Genomic DNA, 8,072 nt, shown 5'->3' with positions numbered 1-8,072 from the left:
AGATCAAATTGATGATGGAGGCACTCCTGATTCTCTTCCATGCCACCGGAGACATCACCACACTTGAAGGGAAGATATGAACCACCAAAGAAGAGAAATCTGTGCTGAAGCAAAGCAATGGTTTTGACTGTGGTATATTTGTAATGAAATTCATTGATATACAGTGTAGTGGTCGCACCTTGGAGGAAACAGACATGCAAAAATTTACTATACATTGGAGGAAGTCGATAGCGTATGATTGTTTGTCTGTAACCTGTAAATGATACTTGTTGTAGGCATGAGATGAAAAGGATAATTTTGAGGAATATTGTATTATATATAGTGTTGTATGTACCCCGCACAATTTGTACTTCAGAAAATTTACAATGAATTAAATTTCATAACGTGTAAATGTTTCCGTCACTCAACTTTCATGCTTGTTTTGTTCAACTTCTAGTTTGCCCCGCCTAATTTCAAGTTTCCCTATCTCACCTTATACTTACCCTCGCTCAATTCCTATGTTGTCTTGCTCAATTTCTACGTTGCCTCACTCAATTTGTAGGTTGCCTCGCTCAATTGCTAGGTTCCCTCACTCAATTTCTAGCTTCCCTCGCTCAATTCCTACGTTGCCTCGCTCAATTCATAGGTTGCCTCGCTGAATTTGTACGTTGCCTCGCTCAATTGCTAGGTTCCCTCACTCAATTTTTAGCTTCCCTCGCTCAATTCCTACGTTGCCTTGCTCAATTCATAAGTTGCCTCGCTGAATTTCTAGGTTGACTCGCTCAATTTATAGGTTGCTTCGCTCGTTTTCTACGTTGGCTCTAGGAACGGTGACTATTAATTGCAAATCGGAATCTTGCGATAAATCCCCACATCCGTTTGAGTTTAAATATTGGACAGTCCCTTATCTGACCATGGGGCACCCATTTCATAACTCAGATGGGCCAGGGGCCATCAGGGCAGCCCGATTTACCATATATGGGCCCAAAGGGCCATCTCAGCTAATAAGTGGCACCTGGGGCCAACTGAACTAAGCTGCAGGGTATATATAAACCTTTAAACCCTCTCTCCCTAACTCCCACAGCAAATTTACAGCAGCTGAGAGAGAGAAAATAGAGAAGGATGGGTTTGAAAGAGAGAGAGGATTGGGGAAAGGGTGTGAGTGCTTGGGGAGCAGGAAATTGGAATTCCCACACTCCTACATCCGTCATTCGCTGGAGACTGCGGCCCTACCGCCGTAAATGCGAATTGTGGCTGATAAAAGGTAACAAATTTGAGCTCTCTTCCATTTTTCTTAGCTATGGCCGCATGCATGTGTCCTGACATGCGATTCCTTAGGCACAGGGCCCTTGCAAAAAGAACCCTAGGACAAAGAGGTGAGATCCGACCCTTGACCCAAACCCTAGGCTAGTCGGGTTTTCTCTTTCCAAATATCCTTATAAACTCCACATGTTAGATAGGTTCAGACGACCCAAAAACCAAACCATATGTTAATCGGGTTTTCTCTTTCATAATTCCTTTATAAATGCTATACATATGTTAAATTTGATGATTATATAAATGCGCAAACCCACCGATGTGTTTTATGTTCGACGAAATCCCTGTGTGGGCCCGACAATAACATTATGCTAGTATCGCAGCGGTTGTCAAGCCACGGAGACACATAATTTTCAAAAATTTCATGGGAATCTCAACTAACCACCTGAATTAAGGAGCGGCCTGATCCGAGCTAGCCACAATTGGCTTGTTCGATCCACTTCAGTTGAACTTGATTGACTTGTTTGACTCCATTTCCAGATAAGAAAAAGAGAAGTACCAAGTGGCATAAGAAGCCTGAAATAAGAAAAGAATCCTTGGTAAGTCTTAATCCATACTCATTTGTTTGACCTCACTCACATCATGCATAAGCCACCAATAAAATGAGAACTTAAATCTTCTAGTTCTGACACAGTTGCATCTCGAAGAGGCACACATGTGAAAGCAAAAAATCAACATGCTAATTTGTAGTAGTGTAAATAATATAAAAACGAAGTGATTTTCTTGAGGTTTTAGGCAAGTGAAACACAAAACTCATACTACTAACCCATTCACTAGGGCTATTTACAGGATTTCTTAACTCAACGATGACATTCAACAACCTTGCTCCTAAATCCCAGGATCAAGCTATCCTTTTCTTATCAGTTGTAGCAACCACAAGCCACTTCAAGCATAATTCCTCGTAAATCATTCAAAACGTCAAAACTCCCAACATTTATGCTTATCAATAGCGCTTGACCTTGAGTCAAAAATTGAAATACGAAAAGATTTCACATACACCAAAGTTGGTTTTTACCTTATTTTAAAAACTTGTTTCTCCAGTTTCAATTATTAGAGGAATAAAAAACGATCTCAAATGTTTGGGGTGTGAATGCCATTTGCGGAGTCGACCGGGTTTCCTCACTCATTTCCTAGGTTGCCTCGCTTAATTTGTATGTTACCTCGCTCAATTTCTAGCTTCCCTTGCTTAATTCCTAAGTTTCCTCGCTCAATTCCTATGTTCTCTTGCTCTATTTCTAGGTTGCCCCGCACAATTCCTAGCTTCCCTCGTTCAATTCGTGGTTCCCTCGCTCAATTCCTAGCTTCCCTCGCTCAATTCTTAGGTTGCCTTGCTTAATCAGTAGGTTCCCTCGCTCAATTCCTAACTTCCCTCGCTCAATTCGTAGGTTGCCTCGCTCAATCCGTAAGTTCCCTCGCTGAATTTCTAGCTTCCCTTGCTTAAATCCTATGTTCCCTTGCTCATTTCCTAGGTTTCCTCGCTGAATTTCTAGCTTCCCTCGCTCAATTCGTAGGTTGCCTTGCTCAATTTCTAGCTTCCTTCGCTTAATTCGTAGGTTGCCTCGCTTAATTTTTAGGTTGCCGCGCTGAATTTCTAGCTTCCCTTGCTCAAATCCTATGTTCCCTCGCTCAATTCGTAGGTTGCCTCACTCAATTTCTAACTTTCCTCGCTTAATTCGTAGGTTGCCTCGCTCAATTTTTAGGTTACCTCGCTCAATTCCTAACTTCCCTCGCTTCATTCCTAGGTTTCCTCACTCAATTTTTAGGTTGCCTTGCCGAATTTCTAGTTTCCCTTGCTCAAATCCTATGTTCCCTCGCTCAATTCGTAGGTTACCTCGCTCAATTTCTAGGGTTCTTTGCTCAATTCGTAGGTTGCGTCGCTGAATTTCTAGCTTCCCTTACTCACGGTCAATTCGCTTCACTTCACGATATTTTCATGCATTTAACGATCAATCCTGGCGATTCCGTTTTGATTCACGGTCATTTCCATGCATTTCATGGTCAATTTCCTTCACTTCACGGTCATTTCTATGCATTTCACGGTCAATCTTGACGATTCCGTTTTGATTCACGGTCATTTGCATGCATTTCACGGTCAATTTCCTTCACTTCACGGTCATTTCCATGCATTTCATGGGCAATCCCGGTGATTCCGTTTCATTTCACGGTCATTTCCATGCATTTCACGGTCAATCCGCATCAATTCATTCATTTCAGTCATTTCCATGCATTTCACGATCAATTCCTTCCGTTTCATTTCACGGTCATTTCCATGCATTTCACGGTCATTTCCTTTCACTTCATGGTTATTTCCATGCATTTCACGGTCAATCCCAGTGATTCCCATCATGAGGTATGTGTTATATCCAAACCGTCCATCTATTTGGTGAGCTCATATTAAGGCTAGAGACGAAAAATAAGATAGATCTAACCATCAAGTGGACCACACTGTAAAAGGTAGTGGGGAATTGAACGTCTACCATTGAAACCCTTTCAGGGTTATAGAAGTTTTGGATCATTATGAAATTTGTTTTTCCTCTTCAACCAGGTCTTTGTGACCCTATGAATGAACTTAGACGACCCTATGAATGAACTTAGACGGGGAGGATTTCTCGCAAACATCACAGTGGGCTCCACCAGAGTTTCTAATGGTTGACGCTCATTCAACACTGTTTCCTGTAATGTGGTACACTTGAGACTTGGATATACCTCATTTTTGGTCTCATACCATAAAATGACCTGGAAAAATATATGGACGGCATGGATGAAAAGCAAACATCATGGTGGGGCCCACAGACCACTGAGGATCCGCACTTGGCGGGTGGCAGAGGCGTACCCAAGCCGTTTCCGTGAAAAGGAGGGGTATTTTCGTCCTGGAATTTGTCGTCCGTACGAAGAGGTCCAAGTGCGTATGTTAAGTTTGTATTGTTTCAAGAATATCCAATGGATAAAAGGTGGGGCTCACAGTCGTAAATTTCTCCTCGAGAAGCGTTTCAAGCGGATAATTATATGATACGCAGCGTCATTTCTTTGCAAAGTTGCACACGCGTTTCCAATTCTGGCCAGTGGGGCCCACGTTTGGCTAATTAGACAACAATTTTCCGTTGCATCCCACAGTAGATGGACCAAGATCCTAAAATTTCCCATATTGGTAGATCTTAGCCTCCAATATTGAGATTCTTATTCAGTTGAATGTGGACCGTTGATATTAACCTCTACCTGTAGGCCACGAATTGAAAGGTTATGATTTTTCCTGTCTTTTTGAAGCTTATCTAGGCGAATGTTCCATCGAAGGGTTGGGCGACAGAAGATCCATGCCCGGATTACACAAGCATATGGCCCACCTGTCAGAACCCAAAACCCGCGTCTATGCGTGTAGCATGTCTTATAGTTACTCCCACACCGAGCTCCATATCTCTAGGACGGACCCGGTCCTGTCAGGGATTCCATGGGGCTCACTGTGATGTATATGTTTTTTATCCGTGCCGTCCATCCATTTTTCCAGGTCATTTTAGAATATGGTTCCTAAAATGAGGCAGATTCAATGCTCAAGTGGACCACACGGATGGGATTGAACGATCACCATTAAAAACTTACGCAGCAGAAGTTTTGATCAAGCTGATATTCGTGTTCCCTTCATCCAGGTCTATATTAACAGATTGGATGGCAAATAAACATCACAGTGGGCCAGATGAAGTTTTCAACGGTAGGGTCATTATCACTACTTCTTTCTATGATGTGGCCGACTTGAGCCTTGGATCTACCTCCATTCTGGGATCATGTCATAAAATGATCATGCAAAATGGATGGACGGCATGGATAAAGCACATATATCACGGTGGGCCCCACAGAACCTTGCTAGAACCAAGTCCGTCCCGGGGGCAGGACGCAATCCGCGTTCTATCTTTTCCGCCCTTCGTTACCTCATCTCAAAACGGCCACCCTCTTGTTGCCACGTGGCAAGCCCATATCCCAAAGGCAGGAAATCACCACCATGCTTCTTCCCTAATGTTTGGTCATCACACACATCACCCAATCAACAGAAAACGAATAAAGAAATGAAATAAAATAAAATAAAAACCCGAAATGCTCCCGTGCTGCGCCTAGAGCACTATAAGTTATGGTACTCGTAGTTGGATCGGTCCACCAGGAAAGTCTAATCCGTCGATCTGAACGGTCCATTAAGTTCAGAACACTATTATATATATATATATATATATATATATATATATATATATATAAAATTCCAACCAGTCTTTGATTTGGCATTACTTTCCACAACCATCCATTTTGAAATCATGGATCAAATGGTTACAACTGCCTAAAAAAACTGACACTTTAGAATCATGAGCAATCCGGGATGAGTCCTAACAAAATAGCTGGATCAGATCCTGATAGGACCTACTTTTGTGCAAACAATATTGACCGTCCATATTAAAGGCCATCGATTAATGGATAATAGTTGTTGGATTTGTATGAAATTTACATAGTAACCAATGAAATATAGGTTCGACCTAATGGACAATCTGGATCAATGAATTGAACTGAATTGGATTGTCCAAGTGGGCCAATGCAACTGGGAGCACCACACCTTATAGTGCTCTGAGAACACATTGGAGCATTTCTCTGTTCTTAATATTAAAAAAATGAAAACAAAATACAATTTACTCAAATACCCCAAAGGTTAGTCCAAACGCGCCTCCAGTCCTCCCACATGAAGAAAACCAGTCTCATTTCACGGTCATTTCCATGCATTTCACGGTCAATCCCGCGATTTCGTTTCATTTCACAGTCATTTCCATGCATTTCACGGTCATTTCCTTTCACTTCATGGTCATTTCCATGCATTTCACGGTCAATCCTAGCGATTCCATTTCATTTCACGGTCATTTCCATGCATTTCACGGTCATTTCCATACATTTCATAGTCATTTCCCTTCATTTCACGGTCATTTCCATGCATTTCACATTTTCCTTCATTTCACGGTCATTTCCATGCATTTCCTGGCAATTCCCGAGACTTTAACCCAAGCCCAACCCAAGTTTTATTGAGTTGCTATTTGTATGGCCCAACCCCAAGACCAAACTCGATACATCTTGACCAAGCCCAACCCAATGTTGGGTCGGTCACAGGTTGGCCGGGTTGAGCCTGCCCACCTTTCAGCCATAAAATTATATATGGTACGTCAAGTAACTAATTTTGGTTTAGAAAATATTCTTATTATATGAATAAAGAAAGAAATGAAAAAAAAAAGAGATTTTTTATATATGCTTATATTTACATATTTATATAAATATGTGTTAGAAAAAAATGTAAGTAGAATAAAATTCTCCATGTAAAAAAAAAAAGAAAAAAAAAGAAAGAAAGAAAGAGTGTTGGGATACGGCTATAGCTACGGTTATAATCCGTAGCCATAGATCGGGGGGTGGATTTGCAAGATTCACGATTAATCGCCAATAAGGACAGCAACTTGTGGTGGGATACGGCTATAGCTACGGTTATAATCCGTAGCCATAGATCGGGGGTAGATTCACAAGGCTCACGATTAATCACCGCTAGGGACAGCAACTTGCGGTGGAATCATGGAATTTGTGATTGATCGCCGACTTACTGCTATAGCTACGGATTATAACCGTAGCTATATCCGTATCCATGTCTACCGTTGAAACCCTTTTAGGGCCACACAAGTTTTGGATCATTATGAAAATCGTTTTTCCTCTTCATCCAGGTCTTTGTGGCCTTATGAATAGATTGGATGGAAAATAAATGTTATGGTGGGCCCTACAAAAGTTTTAACGATGAAAATCAATTTTCCGCTGCTCTGTGTGGTGTGGCCCAGTTGATCATTGGATATGATTTTCTTTTTTTGGATAATGCTCCGAAATGATCTCGAAATATGGATGAACGTTGTGGATATAATAAATACATAGCTGTGGGGCCATGTAACTTTGATCTCTTTTAAGCCGTTCGTACAACTGTCAGTTGGAGGAGCGTCAGCGCTCGTCTTCGCAGTGAAAAGGAGGGGTAGTTTCGTCCTCAAAGTCGCTGTCCGCACGTGCTAGTCTAAGTTGGTAACTTAAGTTTGTATTCCTTCATAAAAACCGCTGGGTAAAAGGTTTTATCTACAGTGGTCATTTTCTCCTGTTCTTAATATTAAAAAAATGAAAACAAAATACAATTTACTCAAATACCCCAAAGGTTAGTCCAAACGCGCCTCCAGTCCTCCCACATGAAGAAAACCAGTCCAACCTCGTCAGAAACATGGAATCCTACGAACCATTTCAAAAAGGAAGTCAAATTGATACTCGGGCAGAGTCTCATAGTTGATACACAGGCACTCAAAAGTTCACGTGGCATATAGTTAGCTTAACTTAATTCTCCAAGGATCATATTGATTGATTGTGCTCTAATCTCTGATCAATGGGCCTTTTTTTATTCAATTTGGGCTGTTGACTGTTTCTCTTTTTGACCGTCAATTGAATGTCCACCGGTCAGCTGTTAGAAAATCAAATCTCTGTCGTTCTTTTTGGATTTTAGCCATCTAAGTTGGGAGCCACAGATCGGACGGTTTATATGTATGTTTCTAAGCGCCTGCATATCAACCATCATCGTATGTAAGAGTATGAGAGATTTTCTGATTATCCCTTTTTAAAAGACATATCAATCATCATCTTTCAGTCGTCAAAGCCAGCCGTTTTTTTTTCCTGGTATCCGGACGACGATTCGGTGGATCCGCGGAACCATGGATTTCAGTGGATCCTTGATTGTGGGGCCCACT

This window comes from Magnolia sinica, chromosome 6 (assembly GCF_029962835.1).
Source record: "Magnolia sinica isolate HGM2019 chromosome 6, MsV1, whole genome shotgun sequence".
In the NCBI taxonomy this organism is placed as follows: domain Eukaryota; kingdom Viridiplantae; phylum Streptophyta; class Magnoliopsida; order Magnoliales; family Magnoliaceae; genus Magnolia; species Magnolia sinica.
The sequence above is the reverse complement of the archived record's forward strand: the minus strand, read 5'-3'. Positions refer to the sequence as shown.